This window comes from Crinia signifera, chromosome 5, assembly GCF_055691185.1.
Source record: "Crinia signifera chromosome 5, ASM5569118v1, whole genome shotgun sequence".
NCBI classification, from domain to species: Eukaryota; Metazoa; Chordata; class Amphibia; order Anura; family Myobatrachidae; genus Crinia; species Crinia signifera.
This window is the reverse complement of record NC_139221.1, coordinates 32,688,527-32,710,007: the sequence shown is the minus strand read 5'-3', so window position 1 is coordinate 32,710,007 and position 21,481 is coordinate 32,688,527.

The following is a 21,481-nucleotide window of genomic DNA, read 5'->3' as shown; positions in this document are numbered from 1 at the left end:
AGCGTCTTGCAAGGAAGATCAGCCTAGCAGCAGCATTTAAAATGGATTGCAGTGGTGAGAGTCTGTTCTTGGGAAGTCCAGTTAGGAGACTATTGCAATAATCAATGCGGGATATAATGAGTGCATGGATAAGAGATTTAGTAGTGTCTTGTGTGAGATACGGTCGTATTTTGGATATGTTTTTTAGATGCATGTAACATGATTTGGAGACAGATTGAATGTGGGGACAAAGGACAGGTCAGAGTCGAGGGTGACCCCTAAGCAACGAGCTTGTGGGGTAGGGTAGATTGTCGAGTTGTCAACAGTGATGGAGATATCAGGATGGTAACTGTTCTTAGTTGGCGGGAATATAAGTAATTCAGTTTTGGAAATATTGAGTTTGAGTTGGCGAGAAGACATCCAAAGTGAGATGGCAGAGAGACATTCAGAGACTCGGCCCAAAACCACTGGCGACAACTCTGGGGTTGATAGATAGATTTGAGTATCATCCGCATATAAGTGATACTGAAATCCGAAGGAGCTGATTAGTTTGCCAAGCGAGGAGGTATAGATTGAGAAAAGCAGAGGACCTAAGACTGAGCCTTGCGGAACTCCGACTGACAGAGGTAGTGAAGAGAAAGTAGAGTCAGAGAAGCGAACAGTGAAAGAGCGATCAGATAGGTAAGATGTGAACCAGGAAAGGGCTGTATCATTAAGACCTAGGGAGTGTAGTGTTTGTAAGAGAAGAATGTGATCCACAGTGTCAAACGCAGCAGAAAGATCTAGAAGAATAAGCAGTGAGTAATGGCCTTTAGACTTAGCTATTACCAGATCATTCACCACTTTAGTCAGTGCTGTCTCAGTGGAGTGAAAAAAGGTTATTCACTAGGAATAATCAGGCGCCTGATATTGAGCTGTTCAATTTAAAGCAGCTGCTCAGGTGTGGGGGTAGTCACTCCCCACTTTTTAAAGAAGAAAGAAAAAAGGTGGGCACGCACCAGGCGAGTCGAGCAGCGCTTAAAGACAATGAATATTACCAATTGGTAAAGAATGTAACAATTTTTACTGTTAAAAGTACATACAAATAATACAATAATACAAATAAACAAATAAAGGGGTAAGGTGGGGATATAAACGTAAATTGGAATTAATAAAAACAATAATAAAGGGATAAAATTGGAGGATGTAAATAAGTCCTCGCCTCAATGGACACGTCTGTGTGATATATTAGGTCACTTATTTGGAGACCAGGTAAGTGCACATTACCGGATATGAATTTGGATGTCCCACAGAAGTAGCAAAACTGGGAGTCCTCACGATGTCTGTGGCTCGATGGATTGCCACTGGAGGAGATGGATACGCTTGGATAAATTCAGTCCTCTATTGGACGGCGAGTGAAGATATTTCCTTTAGTCTCAATCGCCGGAGGATGTCCAAAAACGAAATCCCAGTAGATGTTGCTGCAATGGGTTATGGCTTCCGTGTCTAGGGTAACTCACACTGGTATGGATGGTATGACCAGGAGTATTAAGCTCGGTGTCGTCCGTTTGGAGATATCCACAGTGGGGAATAAGAATGGTAGTGTTCACACTGAATGCAAGTGTTCACAGCGATGTCCAGAGGCTGAGGGAGGTCACCTAACGCATTTCACTGTGTCCTGGAGAGGCATGGGAGCTGAGAGATAGGACGATAGTTAGAGAGAGAGTTAGGGTCAGAATTGTGTTTTTTCAGAATGGGAGTAATCGCTGCATGTTTGAGCAGAGATGGAAAAGTACCAGTAGCAAGAGAGAGATTGCAGATTTTAGTTAAGGTTTGAATAAGCACAGGAGATAGATTTTTAATGACTTGTGCAGGTATAGGATCAAGAGGAGAGGTAGTAGAGTAGGAGGATAAGAAGAGTGCGGATACTTGCTTTTCATTTGTGTGCTCAAACGAAGAGAAAGTGCCAGAGGGTTCAGGTGTGGCAGAAAGAGGGTTAGAGATTGTGGAGCATACCATTTCATCTCGGATGTTATCAATCTTGTCCTTAAAGTAGGAGGCAAGTTCTTGTGCACTGATGGTAGCCGGTGGGGGAGGAGGGGGAGGGTACAGAAGAGACTTAAATGTGTTAAAAAGTCACCTAGGGTTGGTGGCATGAGAAGAGATGAGAGATTGGTAGTATGTTTGTTTGGCCGTGTCCAAAGCATTGCAGTAGGAGTGGTAGCTAGTCTTATATGTGAGGAAATCAGTCGTACTACGAGATTTACGCCATTGGCGTTCAACTTTACGTGACTGATTTCGTAGTTGTCTTGTTGTTTTGGTGTGCCACGGTTGGCATCTAAGCCTACGTGGGGTATAATGGGTAGCTGGAGCCACTTCATCAAGGGCTGTTTCAAGAGTCTGGTAGAGGTGGGAAACAGCAGAGTCAGGAGAGGTAAATGTAGAAATTAGTGAGAGCTGTTGTTGCAGGGAGGTGGAAAGTTGTGGAAAATTAATAGCATTAGTATTTCTGCGGGTTAGAGTAGGCTTGCATGATTTCTGTGTCAGTGAGCTTGAGGTAATGGAGGAGAGTGAGAGAGTAATGAGATTGTGATCAGAGAGAGGGAAGGGAGTGTTAGTAAAATCAGAGACTGAGCACAGCCTGGTGAAAATGAGGTCAAGGCAGTGGCCTTCCTCATGCTGAAATGCATTATTTACAAGAGGCTGAAACGCGTTAGTACAAGATGCTGAAATGCATTAGCTACAAGAGGCTGAAACCCGTTAGTACAGGATACTGAAATGTATAAGCTACAAGAGGATGAAATGCGTTAGACAAGATGCTGAAATGCATTATTTACAAGAGGCTGAAACGCGGTATTACAAGATGCTGAAATGTATTATCTACAAGAGGCTGAAACCCATAAGTACAGGATACTGATATGCATTAGCTACAAGAGGCTGAAATGCGTTAGGACAAGATGCTGAAACGCGTTATACTCTAAAATGCTGAAACGCGTTAAACTCATTTTACATTCAGAGTTGATGTGAGGGCATAAATGACTTATTTTATTTATTCTTTAGATCTTCTTTTCATACGGCAAGCGAAAATATGTGACATGAATGATTTATAGAATATTTTCAACTTGACACAGTAGATGTATTAGTGGGGGGGGGGGGGGGGGGTTCACCTGGGGGATATAGTAGGGTCTGTTTCTATGAAGGAACAAATTAAAGGTTGATATCCCAAATTTGCAGATTTTCTACTTTTAAAAGTTAATGAACAATAATAAATTAGACAGGATTGCTCAATGTAAGTTCTAATCTTTGTACCAAACTTTCTTTTTCAGTCAGCTCTTTTTTAAAGGCGCAAGTGAGAACAATTAATTTCAGCCCTTAAGAGTCATTTGCAGTCAAGGAAATGCACCATTGTACTGAGAGACGTACTGGAGGTGCCACTGTATTGATCCACTGGGATTAATTATAAGGGTTATACATTTAAAATAACAAAGAAACTAAACTAATAGGGCATTTTTAAAAATTAATTTCTAATATATAAAAGGACATAGATAATATATGCATTGAATGTGGGATGTCTCCTCCACCCCCATGTTACACGAGTACTGTATGCCTGCACTATGTCCGCATGATTTTGGAATAAGAGTGGTAAATGAATGACTCAGATGAGAATTGTTACACCTGTATGGTGTAGCCTTTTCATTGATAACGTTGTAATTACTTTGTCTTCCATAATGATATCTTAAATATTTAACTATAATCTATATATATATATGTCTAGTGACTGATGGTGGGTCTCCAAAATACTGCCATCTGTTGGCAGCGAGTGAAACCACATCTCTTTCTCTCTTACACATGCACAAACACTGAGGCAATCACAAGGTAGCAGACAAGCTTTCGAAGCATTTGCTTTGAGCGGGCTTACTAGATCAGACATAAAGGAGGTCATTCAGGTTGATTCGCAAAGCTGCGAAATTTGCAAAACCAAACACTGCCAGTCCCCCGCATGACCGTCTGCCCCCCTCACAAGCTAAGTTTCCCCGCAGGCATTGGAATGGATGTTTAGCATAAACATCCATTTGCAGCCTGCTTGCGCGGAACAAATCATTCGATGGTTTCCGACAGCTCTTGCAGATGTAAGACACCTCTCAAATTCACAACGGTGAGTGAGAACCTGAATGACCTCCAAAATGCTTAAGAATGCTATTAAAATGCAATAAGTAATCTATATCTACATAAGTATAATTAAACAATGTTTGTGTGTGTGTGTGTGTCTGTGTGTGCGTGTGTGTTTGTGTGCATGTGTGCATGGATGTTCCACAATAACTCTCGAATGCATTAAATAATTGTCTTCATACTTTGTGCGCTACCTTATCATCTTAAGGGAGAATCTAAGTATGAAGATGGGTTTCATAGGACGACACATTTAAGGGGGCTGTCATAAGGGTCCATGCTATTTCTGTTGTTCATGCATTGTGATATGTTGTTGGAAAGCTTATGACTCTCTGAATACAACCAGAGAATCTGAAAGCACCAACGTGCCTGGTAAAAAAGGGACATGGTCAACGGGAGGAGCGTGGCCATGTCCCTTTAAAAAAATTCAGGGGTTGCGGGCTGTGTGGCATTGAGCAGCGTGTGCTGAGTGGGGGACAAAGGCTGTGCTGCTGTGGCAGCCTCTGCTCTCTACTTCCACTGCCCGGTCTCTGCAGCGGGGGAGGGGGAACAAGACCTGGGCCCCTCCATCAGACCCAGGTAAAAAGTACCTCCCCCTCTCGACGGCACTGAATACAGCATGATAAACACCCTTAACCCTGGTGGGGTTTCCTACCAGGGCAGGTTTGTCCTGCCCTGAAATACTCACCACTGACAGGGGCGGTGACGGGGAGGATTGGCAACAGTGGGGGAGGATTAGTGATAGGGGGATGGTGATGCACCAGTGGTTCACTGCTGGAGGCACCACGGGCACACCTTTTCTTTGCGGTGGCATGTGCGGAAATTTCCAGGCATACCACCGAAGGGGTTAAAGGCCTAGAAGGGTCCATTAAATATAAAACATTTTTTTTTTTTTAAACTCTTTATTTTTCAGTGGCAGACAATACAGTTGAATGAGGCAGATATCTGAACGATGCATTTACATACAATTTGGTATAAACAAACAACATGGAATAATGCATGTAAATAAAATATACTGCTATGAGTACCACTGTTTTTTTTTGTTTTTTTGTTACACAAACAGCAAAATAATGGCATTGGGGAAACACAGAAAGAGAAAGAACAGAGGGAGGAAGGGGGAAAAAAGAGAGGGGGAGTGGGGAACATTTAACCTTGCATATGAAAGGGTATCTACTGTTCAAGAACTAAATTTATCAGAGCAACAAGTAAGAGCCAGTGATCGCTTCTACCCAGGGAGTTGGTTGCCTCTGGTAATAAACATACCAGGGAGTCCAAGTTGATCTGTATTTCCCCACTGAGTCATGTAGCAGCGCAGTGATATACTCCATGGAAGCTGCAAACCAGACCTTATTGATAACGGCCTGAATGGAAGGGGCGGTAGGTTGTTTCCAGTTTGCCGCGATCAGCAATCTGGCGGAGTTGAGTACGTGGCCACATAGCTTGCTTTTAGGGTTTGAGGTCCCTGCAACTGGTCTGCAAAGTAGAGCCAACAAGGGATTTTTTGGGGTCGGGGAATCAAATATCTTTCCTAAAAGAGAAAAAATGTCATCCCATGAGGTGCTAATCTGGGGCAGTCCCACCATATGTGGATGATTGTACCCTGTGATCCACAGTTCCGCCAGCACTGACTAGAGCTAGAAGGGAAAATACGGTGTATTACTGTGGGAACCATGTACCACCTAGTGTAGACCTTGAAGGCATTTTCCTTGAGATTCGAGTTTATTGAGGATTTTGCTATCAGTGTTTTTATTTCTGACCACTCCTCCTCGTCCAGAGTCATGCCCAAATCCCTTTCCCAAGCTACCTCGAAAGGTTCTTTAGCCGGGGGTTTGTCTGCCAGCAGGGAGTATAGATATGAGATTGCTCCTCTGCGGTCAGAGCTGTATATACACAGGGCCGGCACCTGGAGGGCGGCAGTTCGCCCCTCACCCCCAGCGAACTGTGTAAAAAAATTGCTGCCCCGGCGTCCCTGCAGTGCTGGGGCGGTCAGGGGTGTCCGTGCCGTAGGGGTACCTGCGGCCCCGTCATGTGTATAAAGCTGGCTGCGGCCGGCGGGGTCCCTGTAGTGAATAGCAAATAACTAGCGCTATGCGGTACCCCTATGGCACGGACACCCCTGACGCCCCAGCACTGCAGGGACGCCGGGGCAGCAATTTTTTTACACAGGTACCCCCCCCCTCCCTCCTCCCGGCACCAGGGCGCCCCCACCCCGACTCGCCCGGGGCGCTCCGGTGCCTTGCACCGGCCCTGTATATACAGAAACGTTCAATGGGATGTGGGGATCTGGGCTTAGTTGATTTGTATAGAGACTGTACAAGACTGGAAATCTGCAGGTAGTCAAAGTATCTGAGGAGCTGACTGTCATATTTCTCACATAGTTCTTTATAGTTTTGAGGGGCGAATTCCCCTGAGATGTGCGACAGACGAGTGATACCTGCCGAGATCCAGGGCTGTGAGTAAGGAGACATACATCCCAAAGGAAAATCCGGGTGTCGCCAGAGAGGGGTGAGAGGGGAGGGATATGGCGCTAGATTAAGTTTTTTGTTGAGATAGTCCCACATTTTTAACACAGAGTGGACACAAGGGGTGTCCAGTGCCGAGGCTGGTCTCAATTTCTGTGGTAGCCAGGGGAGGAAACAGACCGAATGGTAGTCAATTAGTTCGCTCTCCAGAGATACCCATTTCTTGACCCCCGCATGAGTATGCCAGGCTACAACATGGCTCAATTTCGTGGCCTGAAAGTATCGTTCAAACATGGGGAGGCCTAGTCCACCATCGGAAGCAGATTTTGCTAGACACGATCTGTTTAATCTAGGGGATTTGTTCAACCATATAAATTTGCCACATAAAGATTGAATTGTACGAAGGTAAGAAGTAGGGACCACTATGGGGATTGTTTGAAATAGGTATAATAATCGGGGTAAGATGTTCATTTTAATAGAATTTATCCGGCCTGTCCAGGATAAAAATAAAGGGGACCAGGTTGTTAGGTCTTTTTTGATGGAGCAGAGAAGAGGTACGTAATTGGCTTTAAATAATTGGTTGAAGTGTTTTGTTATCTGTACACCCAGGTACTTTATAGATTGGGGGCACCAAATGTAAAGTTTGACTGTAGTAATTCCGTGGTGGTGTTGGGAAGGTGAAATGCTAATGCTTCCGATTTTGAGTTATTTACTTTGTGATCTGAGAGACTACCGTATAGTGATAGTTCAGCCTGAAGGTTTGGGAGTGAAGTCAGTGGAGAAGAAAGTGTTAACAGGACATCATCTGCAAATAACAATATTTTATATTGGGAGCCCCGAACAGTAATCCCCTGTATATCCTGGTTCTTTCTGATGTGGGCCACCAAGGGTTCGATACTAAGGGCGTACAGCAAGGGGGACAGTGGGCACCCCTGCCTGGTGCCATTCCCCAGTCCGAAGAGCCAGGAAACGACTCCATTGGTGGTAACCACTGCTTTTGGACTGTGGTACAAAGCTTGTATGGCTGACATAAAGCCCCCACAGAAACCGTAAGTCTTCAGTGTCTGAAACATAAAAGGCCAAGAGAGGCGGTCAAAGGCCTTCTCTGCGTCTAGTGAAAGCAGGATCGCCGGGGTTTTGGTCTTATTGATGTATGAGATCAGGTTGATGTCTCGTCTCGTGTTGTCCAGGGCCTGTATCGTGGGGACAAAACCCACCTGATCTGCATCAATCAACGAGGTAAGGTATACACTTAATCTTGTGGCCAGTACTTTTGCAAAAAGCTTCAGGTCTGCATTGATGAGTGATATCGGCCTATAGCTCGTGCAGCATGTGGGATCTTTATCTGATTTTGGCAGTACAATGGTAGCAGATTTCATTGACTCTGCATGAAACCTCTCCCCTGACATATTTTGTTAAAAACCTCGGTTAACCTTGGGATCAGTAATCCCGAGAATGTCTTGTAATAAGACATAGGGAACCCGTCGGGTCCTGGGGCCTTTGACGGTTTCTGTGACTTCAACGCATTATTTACGTCTTTAGGTGATATAGGGGAATTGAGTAAATTAATGGCTGAGTCCGAAAGTGTGGGGAGGTGACATGAGTCAAGATATTCCTGTGCTATGGCTGATGGTAAAGAGGGGCCGGAAACCGGGTCCCTCAGATTGTAGAGGGATTAGTAGTATTTATAGAAAGAGTCGTTTATGTGAACTGGGTCATAGCTAAGGGCTTGTTGAGCATTGCGAATTGCGGAAATAGTTCGGGAGGCTCTCTGTGCTCTGAGTTTAGCTGCCAGGAGTGAATCTGATTTATTACTTTTTTCATAAAATCTTTGGTTTAGATGTCGTAGGGATTTTTCAGTGCGTTCTGCTAAAATAGATTGTAGTTCCCCCCTGACCCCTTGAATCTGTGTCAGTACAGAGGGGGAGTGAGATTGTTTGTGTATATGTTCCAACTGGGAGAGTCGAGCGGTAAGAGAGGAGATCCTTTCATTTTGAAGCTTTTTTCTATGTGTGGCGTATTTGATTACAGCTCCTCTAATCACCGACTTATAGGCCACCCATATTGTGGGCAGGGGAACATCGTCAGTGACGTTAGTTTGAAAGTAGTCCTGTATCTGGGTAGTAATTTGTTCTTTAAATTGGGGTATACGGAGGAGAGTCTCGTTCAGTCTCCAATTGTGGCAACCTTTTTGAGTGCCTAATAAGTCTATAGTGGCTAGGATGCTTGAGTGGTCTGACCAAACGTTAGGAAGAATGTCCACTTTTGTCAGTGACTGCTTTATACTACTACATCCCAGAATCATGTCTATGCGCAAGTATGTTCCGTGGAGGTTCGAAAAGAAAGTGGGTACTTGTGTATTTTGGCGGCGCCCATCGCATCGCATACCATAAGGCATACGATGGTATGCGATGCGACGCAATATCGCGCGATGCTGTACAATGTCATACAATTTTAAAATTGTATGACATTGTACATGGCATACAATGCCATACAATGCGATGCGACGTGATTAAACATTGTATAAGCACCCTAATGGGTGCTTACAATGTGAAATGCACCCCCACGCCACCCCCCCCCACTATAAACGTGAACCCGAAGCGTGGCGAGCGCTGCGAGCCCGTGAGGGGCGGCGGTACGCGTCCTCCGACTTTTTCATACCCCCACTATCCACGTTGGCATGGAGTTGAGAATAGAAAGTGTGGCGAGCGCAGCGAGCCACCGAGCCCGAAGCGTGGCGAGCGTAGCGAGCCCCGCGAGGGGACACGGATACATGTGAAGCCCGCGAGGGGACTCCGATACCTGTGAAGGTATCCGCGTCCCCGCGCGGGGCTCGCTGCGCTCGCCACGCTTCGGGCTCGGTGGCTCGCTGCACTCGCCGCACTTTCTATTCTGATCTCCACGCCGACGTGGATAGTGGGGGTATGAAAAGGTCGGAGGACGCTTCGGGTTCACGTTTATAGTGGTGGTGGTGGGGGGGGGGGGTGGCGTGGGGGTGCATTTCACATTGTAAGCACCCATTAGGGTGCTTAAAAGCACCCTTTATGGTGCTTATACGATCTTTCATCGCATAGGGGGCAAAAATCGCGTTGCATCGCATTGTATGCTACGTGATGCATGCCATGCGATGCGATATAAACATCGCGCAATGCACATCCGGGGCGCCGCTATAATACACAAGTACCAGAAAGTGTAATCTCTGGAGGTCGGGTAGTAGGCACGCCAAGTATCAAAGAGACCAGCCTCGGACATGTGTTTCCTGAGATTGCCTGGGGGATGGCTGTGTTGGTGAGGGTGCAAGGGGCTACTCTTATCTAAGCCTAGTGAGATAACTGAGTTGAAGTCGCCTCCTACCAAGAGTGCACCTTGGCGAACATTTAGAATTTCGAGAAAAAGTTTACGGAAAAAAACTCCCTGTCCAGAATTAGGTGCATAAAGGTTTACCAGGGTCATCAGTTGAGGGCCCACCCTGCAGACCAGAATAATGTAGCGTCCTTCTTTATCTCTTTTAGTGGAAATAATCTGTAATGGGGTTGTGGAACGAAACATTATTGCTACTCCATTCTTTTTAGTAGAATGGGAGGAGTATATCACTGTGGGAAAACGTCTAGATACTAGCGAGGGGTGTGTATTATGTTTAAAATGTGTTTCTTGTATAAATGCAATATCCCCCTGCAGTGAGTTGAGCATACGAAACAGAAGAGATCTTTTGTGGGGTGTGTTTAGCCCCTTAACATTTTGAGAAATTACGTGGATGGGCATGATGGAGAGATATAAATCACTGGCCGTCTACTTTTCAAAAGCTAGTAGCTAGGGGTTAGGTTAGGTGGTAGAGGCAGAGAAAGGAGGGGGGGAAGGGGATGGAATAGAAGATAGAGAAAAGAAAAGAAAAAAGAAAGAAGAAAAAAGTGGGGAGGGAATAAGAAAAAGATGTGAACCTTGAAGGCCTTCAATTGAGAGACCGCGGATCACCTTGGCCCTTATTCTGATCGGTGCGGCCCGATCAGAATATGCGGCCGCGACCGTGAAAGCGAATCCCCGCCTTCCATACGGATCGCCACCTGCCGTCCGTACGCGGATATGTGGCGATCCGCATGAAATTGGACGGGGATACGCCTCCTCCATGGTGGGAGCAGCCCCTGCATTCGATGGTCGCCGAACATCGAATGCAGGGCCGCACGCTCCACCAGGTCCCGCAACACAAGACCACACGGACACTTGTCCGTGTGAAATCTTGTATGGGGGCGGGCAGCTGACATCCGGCGATGTCAGATGCCCGCCCCGTACCCACGCGTCACGGCCTCATTACCATGCATACGCCCCGCGTTTGCATGGGAACGCCCATGAAACGCGGGGCGTATGCATAGGGTAATGAGGATAAGTAGCCCCTCACGCCCCTCTACGCCCCCTGTGCGGCGTATAGAGAATCCTTGCAGCTAAATCGCCTGCACATGCGCAGAGTGACCTCTGCACATGCGCAGAAGATAAACATCGGCGGCCCGTACGCAAGCGGGAATATCCGCATCGATCAGAATAAGGGCCCTTGAGTGGGACCCAGGGGAGGGGGGAGAGAACAATAAAAAACATTTTTCACTTTACAAAACTTTTGAGAATTGCATAAGGGCCTTAAAACTAGTAAATATATATAATGTACTGTAATTTGTTATGTGTTTTTGATCATAACTATGCTCTGTAAAGTGCTGTGGAATCTGTGTGCGCTATATAAGAAACTGTTAATAAATAAATAAATAAATAAATAAAGGCTAACTACTCTTCTCCTCTATAATGTGAAGTACCACCGGTGACCACTAGAGGCCACTCGACTGACCAAATTACTCCTTAAAAGAAAGTTAAAGCAATATTTGCAGAGACACTGATCTGTTTCAAACTTGTTGAATATGAGGAGAGGGAGCTGTAAAGACAGAGGGGGAGATTCTCTAAGCGAAAAATGCGGTAAAAACCCCGTTATCGGGGTTTTTACCACATTTTGGGATGCTGTAAGCATCCCCCGCCGGGTTACCGCGGCAGGGGGCATCGCCAGAAAAATCTGGCGATGCCCCATAGAAGCCAATGGGCTTCTACCGCAACCCTCCGCCGCCCCGCGCCGACCCCCCGCCGCCCCGCATCGCCCCCTCACCTGTGTCCGGGCAGCACAGAGCTGTGCTGCCCGGACCTGTGACCTCCTCCCTGCACTGATCCTCTTCCGTGTGCAGGGAGGAGGAGAGCCCGGCGCAGCAGCAGCAGCGCCGGGTGTGTGAGGGAGGGGGGAGCCGCCAGGACCTGCTGGGACCCGGCGACTATCACCGCAAAGGACAGCTCTTAACGCAAGAGCTGTCCTTTGCCTTAATTATCGCATATGTTACAACATATGCGATAATTAAATATGCGATGGGCGGCGAAGGGAGGCGGAGATTCTTAGAGAATCTCCCCCAGAGATTGTAGGTACATTGCAAAAGCCGTCATTTTGACTGGTCAGTGACCAGTAACTTAATAGCCCACAAGTTATTCTTATAATGTACAAACACTTATGAATATTGTTTATATAGTCGGAAAGTCTTGATGGCATTGCTCCAGTGTTCATTAGAAAAAGATATACCTCCTACTATAAATTCTAATGGTTATTAAGGGGCGATACACTTTTTCTACCCTCAGGCTGCCACTAGATGTCACCAAATGGAGCAAATCAATTGTTGCCTTCCAGAGGCAAATAACTGCGGGAGTGGGACACACACACTTTTCTGCTTGTGGCCTCCTGAGGTGAGAGCTGAAATATGTGATGTTGCCATTTTTCCCCCTCCGCCCGGCCAGCAGCAGGTGTTACCTGCTGCTGGCCGGGCGGAGGGGGAACGGGAACTGGGAGGTGCTGTGCGTGAATGCGCAGCAGCCCTCCTGCGGCCATTTTGGAAGTGGGCAAAGTGGCGGAGCACGGTCGGCCCCTTTTTAATGACTTTTGGGCCGGCCCACCGGGAGATGGCCCGGTTTCCCGGTGGGCCAATCTTCCCCTGCTGACGGGTCCCTGCACAAGCCCCAGGAAGAAGAACACAGCCAGGTCGGTGAGTGCTGAGTATATTGGGGGAGAGAGGCCGGATATATTGTGTGTGTATGTGATACAGTGGTCTGTGTGTGTGTGTGTGTACTGGCTGTAATATGCTGGGATGTTCATAAGGTAATATAGTGGTGCATGTACTGGCTGTAATATGGTGGCGGTGTAATGTAATATAGGGGTACAGGTACTTGCTTTAATATATAGGTGTGTGTAATGTACTGTAATATAGTGTTGCATGTATTGGCTATAATATTGTGGGTGTAAGAGGCCTAGAGTGTTCCAGAGTTTTCTCCTGCCACTGCAGGGCACACCCCTTCTTGGCGATCAGTATGTCCAGAGGTGGAGCCAAGTATGAGTAGGTCAGGTGTCATTTCACAATGCTCATCCCATGACCAGGATTAGATTGTGAGGTCAAAGGTTACATTTCATTTAAATGCCATAGGGCTTTTTAAAATATCACAGGCCCTGTTAGCCAGAGCTTCCAGCTGCTTTGTTTGTGTTTTTGCATTAGACCAGAGGTTCCCAATCTTTTTTGATTCACGGCACCCTAGAGAATCAGAATTTTTTTCACGGCACCCCTAGGTCCAAAAAAATTAATTCGATTGGGTTTATATGCGATTCTTAGCGGCAGTTATGTGGTAAAGGGCAGGATTTGCTTCTGTTTGTACACATTCTATGATTGGCAGCCACCAGCACTGGGTTTGCTCCTAAATAATTAACCATTAATAATTTGAGTTGGTCCTGGACCACCAAGCCGCGGCACCCCTGCATGTGTCCCGAGGCACCCCAGGGAGCCACGGCACACAGTTTGGGAACCACTGCATTAGACCTGTTATGTACATTCATTCAATTGAATGTACATTCAATGTTCATTGTAGTTCTATACTATGGTCAGCATTACTGCTGCACAGCAATGAGGTCATGGGTTCGATTCTCACCATGTGCCTGATTCAGACCTGATCGCTGACCTGCATATGTTCGCTGCCTAGTGAGCAGGTAAACGACCCCCCTCCCCCCCTGCTGCCCGAATACTCCAAAGGGATGCTGGTCAAATTCGATGTGTGCACAGCTTAAACCTTCACCGACACATATTAATGACTGCCAGGTGAGTGCCAGGTGGAAGTATCTCTAGGAAAGGCTTCATCTGCCAAGGGAGGGGTAGAATCAGCCAGAAATTATAATGACTCAGTCATATAAATTGACTGGGTTTACCGAACATCCACATGACCTACCCCTCACTTGCAGGAACTTGTCCGAGGACCCTCCCACAGTCCCAGCATTATAATAATAATAATAATAATAATAATAATCTTTGTTCCTGTATATTAAACCAGCAGAAAGAGATACAGCTGGGTGTCAGTGATGGGGCCCATAGAAGAAGATGTTACAGTATTGATAGGGGTTAGTTCTCCTCACTGTGGGGTTCCCCGGTACGGGATCTCCGCTGTTCTGTTCATCAGAATGTGTGTTTGGTGCAGAATAGGAAACGTGGGCAGATATTTCAGGTGTGAAAGTGTGAATTTGTACAAAATGCAGCATTTAATGCCAAGCCCACACAGCAAACAACATCGCCAATTGACCTTGGTGTGGTTATTGTGTGACTGTGACACGTACAATTGAACGATAATCACTCAACTTCCTAAATATTAGCATTGTGTAAAGTTTGCGACAGCCATTGTATGGTGTGCACCATCCAATTCTAAGTTTAATGAATTGGGTGCTTGCATCGTCCCATTGGAAATTCATTGTGTTTAGTATGAAGATTTCATGGCCGAAGTGGTGATGTTATATGTAGCATGTACAAATACATTACGCTGTTATGCAGTGTGTAAGCAGTTCTCTGTATCCCTTATATCATGTCACTTATTGGCAGGGCTATTTTTCAGCAGGCTCCAGCAGGAACTGAGGCCCTTATTCTAGTTCACTCTTTCTGACAAAATATTCCTTAGATGGACAAAACCATGTGCACTGCAGGTGAGGCAGGTGTTTCTTGTGAAGAGATAATTAGATTTGGGTGGGGTTTTACACCTGCCTCACCTGCAGTGCACATGGTTTTGTCCATCTAAGGAATATTTTGTCAGAAAGAGTGAACTAGAATAAGGGCCTCAGTTCCTGCTGGAGCCTGCTGAAAAATAGCCCTGCTTATTGGGTGTATACCAACTTAAAGGGGTTTGTAAGTATCGCCTCCACTGGACATAGATTGAGGCCAGGTGGCATAGCATGGAAGGAATTTGGCACCTAATGTAATTGCAACATGACAACATTCTGACCAAATCTGGAGAGGGGAGAGTCGGAGATGGACTGACCAGAAGCTAACCAGAGTGCATCACTCCGCTTACTGTTCATCATGTCACACAGAAGTGGGCTTTACTTTATTTTCAATAAAGTCTCCTGCTGGACCGCTAACCAATAGACTCTTGCGGTCCAGCAGCCATCAATGCTGCTTCTGATTGGCTGCTGGACCGCAAGCATGTGGCATGCCAGTGGCCACTAGATGGCACCTGATGGGCTGGTAACGCTGGTAATGTTTATGAAACTTCAACAAGGGGTGTCAGATTTCACTAAAATATACACACTAGAAAATTATCGTTCCAATCTGGCTGGTTGGAATCAAAATCTGGAAATTGTCGTAAGCAAATAGCAATTGGCCATTTGCTCCTAAACACGGAGAACAGATTGGTCCTACAGACAAATTGGTCAATTTAAGGCCCATACACACTAGAAGATATGAAAAAAAATTGGTGAACAATTTCCTTTGAGCTGATCATGAAAGATATTGTGCATCCACACTGAACACTAAGTGCAAATGGCATGAGCAATACCGGCAGATTAAACTGCATGGCCGGAATATCAGGCATACACACTAGAATATATGGTCATCAATATCGTTCAGAAGCCCCTTTCTGAACGAGATTGATGTAATTATCTTCTAGTGTGTATGGGCCTTTATGCAGATGACTGATTTTCTCCATTTTCCAACGTTTGGGAGCAAACGGTCAATGTAATTTGTTCCCAGAAATTTCCAGATTGGAAAGATAATCTTCTAGTGTGTACGGGCCTTTATTCCATTGCTGGCGGTATTGCAGTTTAACCGCTACCGAACAATACATAGGATGTGGCATAAGTTCCCAGAACCATGTGCTTACACAGAATAACAGGGCTCTAAGGGCTGATATCAGGACTTTTGCCTAACTACCGATAAGTGTCTGCTCGTCAGATCTAAGTAGATATCCCCCAGCAGGTGTGCTGCGTCCAAATGGATTTGACAGTGGTGTTATCAATTTCAACAATAGGTTTACGTTTAGACTCTGATCTATACCAGGCTACAGGTATTTAGTTTACACCAACGTTTCTCAATGCCAATCCTCAGGTACACCCAACAGGTCATGTTTTGAGGATTTGCCTGTGGAAAAGGTGAGATTATTAACCTAGCAAAATAGATGACCTCACTCTTACATGATTAAAGACATCCAGAGAATGTGACCTGTTGGGATACTCAAAGAGGTTACGATTAGCCACGGATAATTTGCAAGTGCAAATCATCAAGGCACCATATGCACTAAACAGCGGATGGAATTCACACCAAAATGCTCCCTGTCCCATAGGATTGCAAGCAATTTATAGCAAACTCGGCCCTGCGAAGGGTGCAAGATCGGGTTCATTTGGATGCGGTTGACGGCATTTAAATGTGTTGGAACGGCCCCTTGCACCCTTTGAAAAGAATAGGTTCGACTCCCAAGACTGGAGTTGAGAACCCCAGATCTACGTACACTAATACCCCGTTCTCACTGCTGGCAAATTCCCGGGTCTAGCATGTCGACCTGGTAATTTTCCTTTTAACGCGTTTTTTTTTTTGCAATGTGAACTGTCTGCATACCCGGGTCAAACCCTTCTTTTTACCGATGTTTGAGATCCGGGAATGCAGACACGGGTTGACCCGTTCACACTGCAAAAAAAAAAAAAAAAGTGTTAAAAGGCAAATTACTGGTATTTGCCTAGCAGTGAGAACGGGGGTCCGTCGCCGCTGCTCACGCAGTGTGAACATGGCATCACAGAAAGTGAACCTTACACAGGAGGAACATTCATAAAACACATGAGTCATGACACCGCCAGTAAGAACATTTATAAAACCTATAATCCCTAGAACAGTGCATTCATTTCCTGCATGAGAATTCTCAATTACCGTTGCATGCAGCAAACTTTGTGTCTCATTAGGAAAATATGCTAATGAGGGAACATGACGATGGAAGACTTCATCTACATGATTCTCATGCAGCGATTATCCACAAGCTTATCTCTAATATCCATGGCATCTGCTTGTAAGTCCTAGCTAACCTTAAGTTTAGAGGTTAAAATCCTCCCCAAGGTCATGTCGCCTGCTAGGACCCAGCTGGATGTGAAGAGTGCGAATCTGTTATGTGCCTGGAACCGATCTTACAATGATAAGCATCCAGTCTATGCCCGCTGGTGTACAGAGGTTGGCAGCACTTACAGCATGTGGTAAATGTGATCTCGCATTAGGAAGATTACAAGGTAGTGGCATGCTTTGCCTCCCGTCATTTCATGGATCCTGCAGAGGAAATAGTGATGTAGTCAGTGGTTTTAGCTCCAGACGACTATAGAACAAGTGTGCATGCAAATACAGGAGGGTGGTCACTGTATTCTCAAGCAGTGACTTCATAAAGAATGTCTTTGTGCACTGTATTACTGAAATTACTCAAACTGCATCCAAGTGCTAGATTATCAAGACTCAAACTAGAAGATCTGGCACCAGAAGCGGTCTCGCCCAAATTTAGGCATATGCACAAGACTGAAATTTCATTTTGCAGAAATAATTTTTTCATTAACGTTTTAGTGGGGTATTCAATATCGAATTTCAACTGTGGGAACATTCCAACTGTCAGAATACCAAGCTGTTTTTATTGATCCAAGAATAACTCGACAGTCGAAATTCGATGTTCCGGTGGTGGAGTGTCAAAGTCTGCGGAACGGGCGAAAGCTGTGGTGGATTGTCAAGATTTAGCCGGGAATTAGACAATACATGGCCATTTTCAATGAAACAGATCAGACTTAAAAAAAAAAAAAATTAGTCGGTAGTCATTAACGGCAGCATTGAATAGGAGCCTGCTGATATTTCCCCTGTCGGGAATAACGACACATATTGAATAACCCCCTTAAGTTACTGATAATGAAAACCATCAATGTTTAAAGCTCGAGAGCCACAAAGAAACATTGAAGGTTGGTCACAGGTAACTTAATATTCTACTTCCGTATCATTTATGATTAAGCAGAACTCTGCCCAGGTATAAAGGTAAACGCCGCTTATTACCACTAGACTTTTAAAAGTCAACTGCGCCCATTTGTAAATTCTCATCTTGGGGCCTGGCATGAACCTTTTACCTACTGACCGCATCAAAACAAAAATAACCTCTTCTATGATGGGCGCCAGCTAACAGACGAAGGCGCGCAACACTTTAATTTCCCCCATAGAGGTAAGGAGCCTTTTAGTATATAGGATTAACCAAGTAAATTACATGGTGTGCGTAAGAAAATGTTCTCAACACTTGCAGCGTTCTATATATTATATAGCTAAATTATATGTTGAACGGATGGATGGAAACCTGCATGTCTTCTCAGCATGACCTCCGCTTGTGAAGGAAACAAAGATACACTTTCTACCTGTAACTTCCTTACACGTAAATGCTTTTCTTTGCGTCAAAACACTTGGTCTAAACAGCATCAGATGCTTCATTACAGTAACATGCTTAAGTGGTTAATCAGGTGTAACACAAACCACTTATCTTCACGCAGCTCCTTGACCATGTTCCAGCAATTTGTCACCTGTAATGCTCCTAGCTACCATCAGCGCTGGAGCATTACAGGTGTGATATGGTATACTCCAGTGCAGGTGTGATCGGCCTGAATGCTCAGCCAATCAGTGCCTGCTGCTTCACTGTTGGCCGAACCATTTGTTTAGAATAAACATGGATATTCCATTGGTGTAAATAGCTTAGAGAAGCTGGAATATCTGAATGCAGCAGTCTGCTGGAAGTATTTTACAATGTATAACTGATCTATACACCCTCCTCCATTCCCTCAATGACTCCAAGCTTAATTCCATCTCCTTTGATGCAGAACCCAAGGGAAGTACTCATAACCCTAACAAGCAGTCTCCTAGTCAAGCCCATGTACTTTAAGGGAGATCAAGATAGTATAGTAGTATGGTCAAGTGAAGAGAGCTAGAAGAGCCGATTGGTACCTTATGGTCATTGGTCATACAGCCTGTAACATGGCAGTTAGGAGCCAACTGACTGGTACTTTGTCCAATTTTTCACACGCCAAGTCTTAATACATCCCCCCCCCCCCCCCCAATATACACTAGACCAGGCATGTCCAAACTATGGCCCTCCAGCTGTAGTGAAACTACAGGTACTTGTGTATTATCACGGCGCCCCCGATATTAAGTCGTACGACTTTTAATCGCATGGCATGCCATACACCCGATGCAATTTAAAGTGGTATAAGCCCTCTATACGATTTAAAATGGTATAAGCACCCTAATGGGTGCTTACAATGTTAAATGCACCCCCAGTATGAACGCCAACCTGAAGCGTGGCAAGGGACGGCGGTATGCATCCTCCGACCTTTTCATACCCCCACTATCCACGTCGGCGTGGAGTTGATTTTATATAGTGTGTCGAGCGCAGCGAGCCCCGCGAATTACTTTACATGTATTCCGCGTCCCCTCGCCACGCTTCGGGCTCGGTGGCTCGCCACACTATATAAAATCAACTCCACGCTGACATGGATAGTGGGGGTATGAAGCGGTTGGAGGACACGTACCGCTGCGCTCGCCACGCTTCAGGTTCATAGTTGGGGTGGCGTTAACATTGTAAGCCCCCGTTAGGGTGCTTATACAATTTAAAATTGCAACGCATGGCATTGTATGCCATATACAATGGTATACAATTTTTAATTGTATACCATCGGGTGCCAATCACGTCGCATACCTTATGGTCTGCGATGTGATGGGCGCCGTGATAATACACAAGTACCAAACTACACATCCCAGCATGCCCTGCCATAGTTTTAGCATTCCCTAATAGCAAAACTGTGGCAAGGCATGATGGGACTTGTAGTTTCACAACAGCTGGAGGGCCATAGTTTGGACATGCCTGCACTAGACCCTTGACGGCTAACCACTTGTGTGCAGGGAGTAAAAACCCAGAAGTGTGCAAGGGAAGCGGCTAAGCCAGCACAGCGCGTCGCTGGATTGTTCTTGTATTATATGTTCTGACAGGGGGATAGAAAGGACAAGGTGCAATGGAAACAGTGTGGGGCTGGTGTGATGGGGGATATTGAAAATATAACTATTATGGCTGATCTTTATTATGGCTGCAAATATCACCAAATTATTGGATATTTCTTGATGTGACACGCGACTCGAGGAAGGCTACACCTTTTTACGATTTTCGACACACCAAGCTGAGAAGGTTAGCCATCACTGCAGTAGACCAACTTGTCCTAAGTACAACTCAGACCTGATTTCCCTGGAAGCTCACATACGATTTGCCCCCCCCCCCCCCCTTCTTTTTACATGTGATAAATCGCATACAACTCCCAGGCAGCTGCAGACAGAGGGAACCAAGAGTTGGGCTGCAGGAGAACCCCATATAAATGAATGGGCTGTTGCTGATTGGCTGAGAAAGCTTATAGCCATTCAACGTCCTTCAACGTCCACTTATTTTTTATTACGCTTGGCTCCCTCTGCCCAGCTCAGTGTCCCCCGTTGACAGCTGCACATAAGATTTATCTTCTGTGCAGCACGTATGCTCTCCGCCTCCGATGTCATAACCATGCAATTTGTGACGATTTCCGGGCCAAATCCACCTGAAATCGGGTTAAATTGCATAGTGTATGGGGGCTTTAGTATACCTTCCCTTACATTTCATACAGTAGTGTATAACCTTTCATCTGCTGCCTTCCTAGATTAGGCCAATACACAGGGCGAGTTGAGCTTTGTGCTAAGTGACACTGAATCGCTCAGCACACAGCGCTGCACCAGTGATGTGTGCTGAGCAATGTGTCACTGCCCGTGTTCTCAATAGATAAAACACGGGCGATCCCTAGATTTCAAGCATGCTTGAAATATCTAGCACAAGCGGGGCCGTGCATCACTATCAGGCATACACACAGCTATTTGTGCTTCATTTCTAAGCAATCTAGTCAGACCACTTAGAAATGGGTCTTAATCGCCCCGTGTGTATGCCCCATTAGATTGCCAGCTCTTCAGCTAATAGAATTAGCTTTAATGGCCAGGTATACTAGAGTATACTAGGATTTTTTTTGTGGTAACAATATAACACCACAAGGGGGAATACATAGCATACATTACAAATACGGGATCACAGTGTATATTGCATCTCTGGGGTAGATGTATGAAGAAGTGATAAAGGAGGAGAAGTGATAAAGTGCCTGGTACTTTATCACCGGCCAATCGCCTCCTGACTATCACCGGCCAATCAGCTCCTGACTGTTCTATTACTGGTTGGGTTTAAAAAGGGATAAAGTACCAGGCACTCTAACACTTCTCCTCCCTTATCACTGCTTCATACATCTACCCGTCAGTGCGTTGGGCCTTGCATATTAGCCATGTTGGACATTTACAACCATAAAGCACCATCGACTGATTATTTAAAAAAAAAAAAAAAAAGAAATAAATGCTATAAGAGCTAGCTCTCGATCATGAAGAGGCTTGTAAACTGTCAGTCAAAGCAGATGATCAGCAGCTTTGACAAACAGACATAAAGGCAATATAAAATGCAAGTGTGATTACATTGCAGTAGGA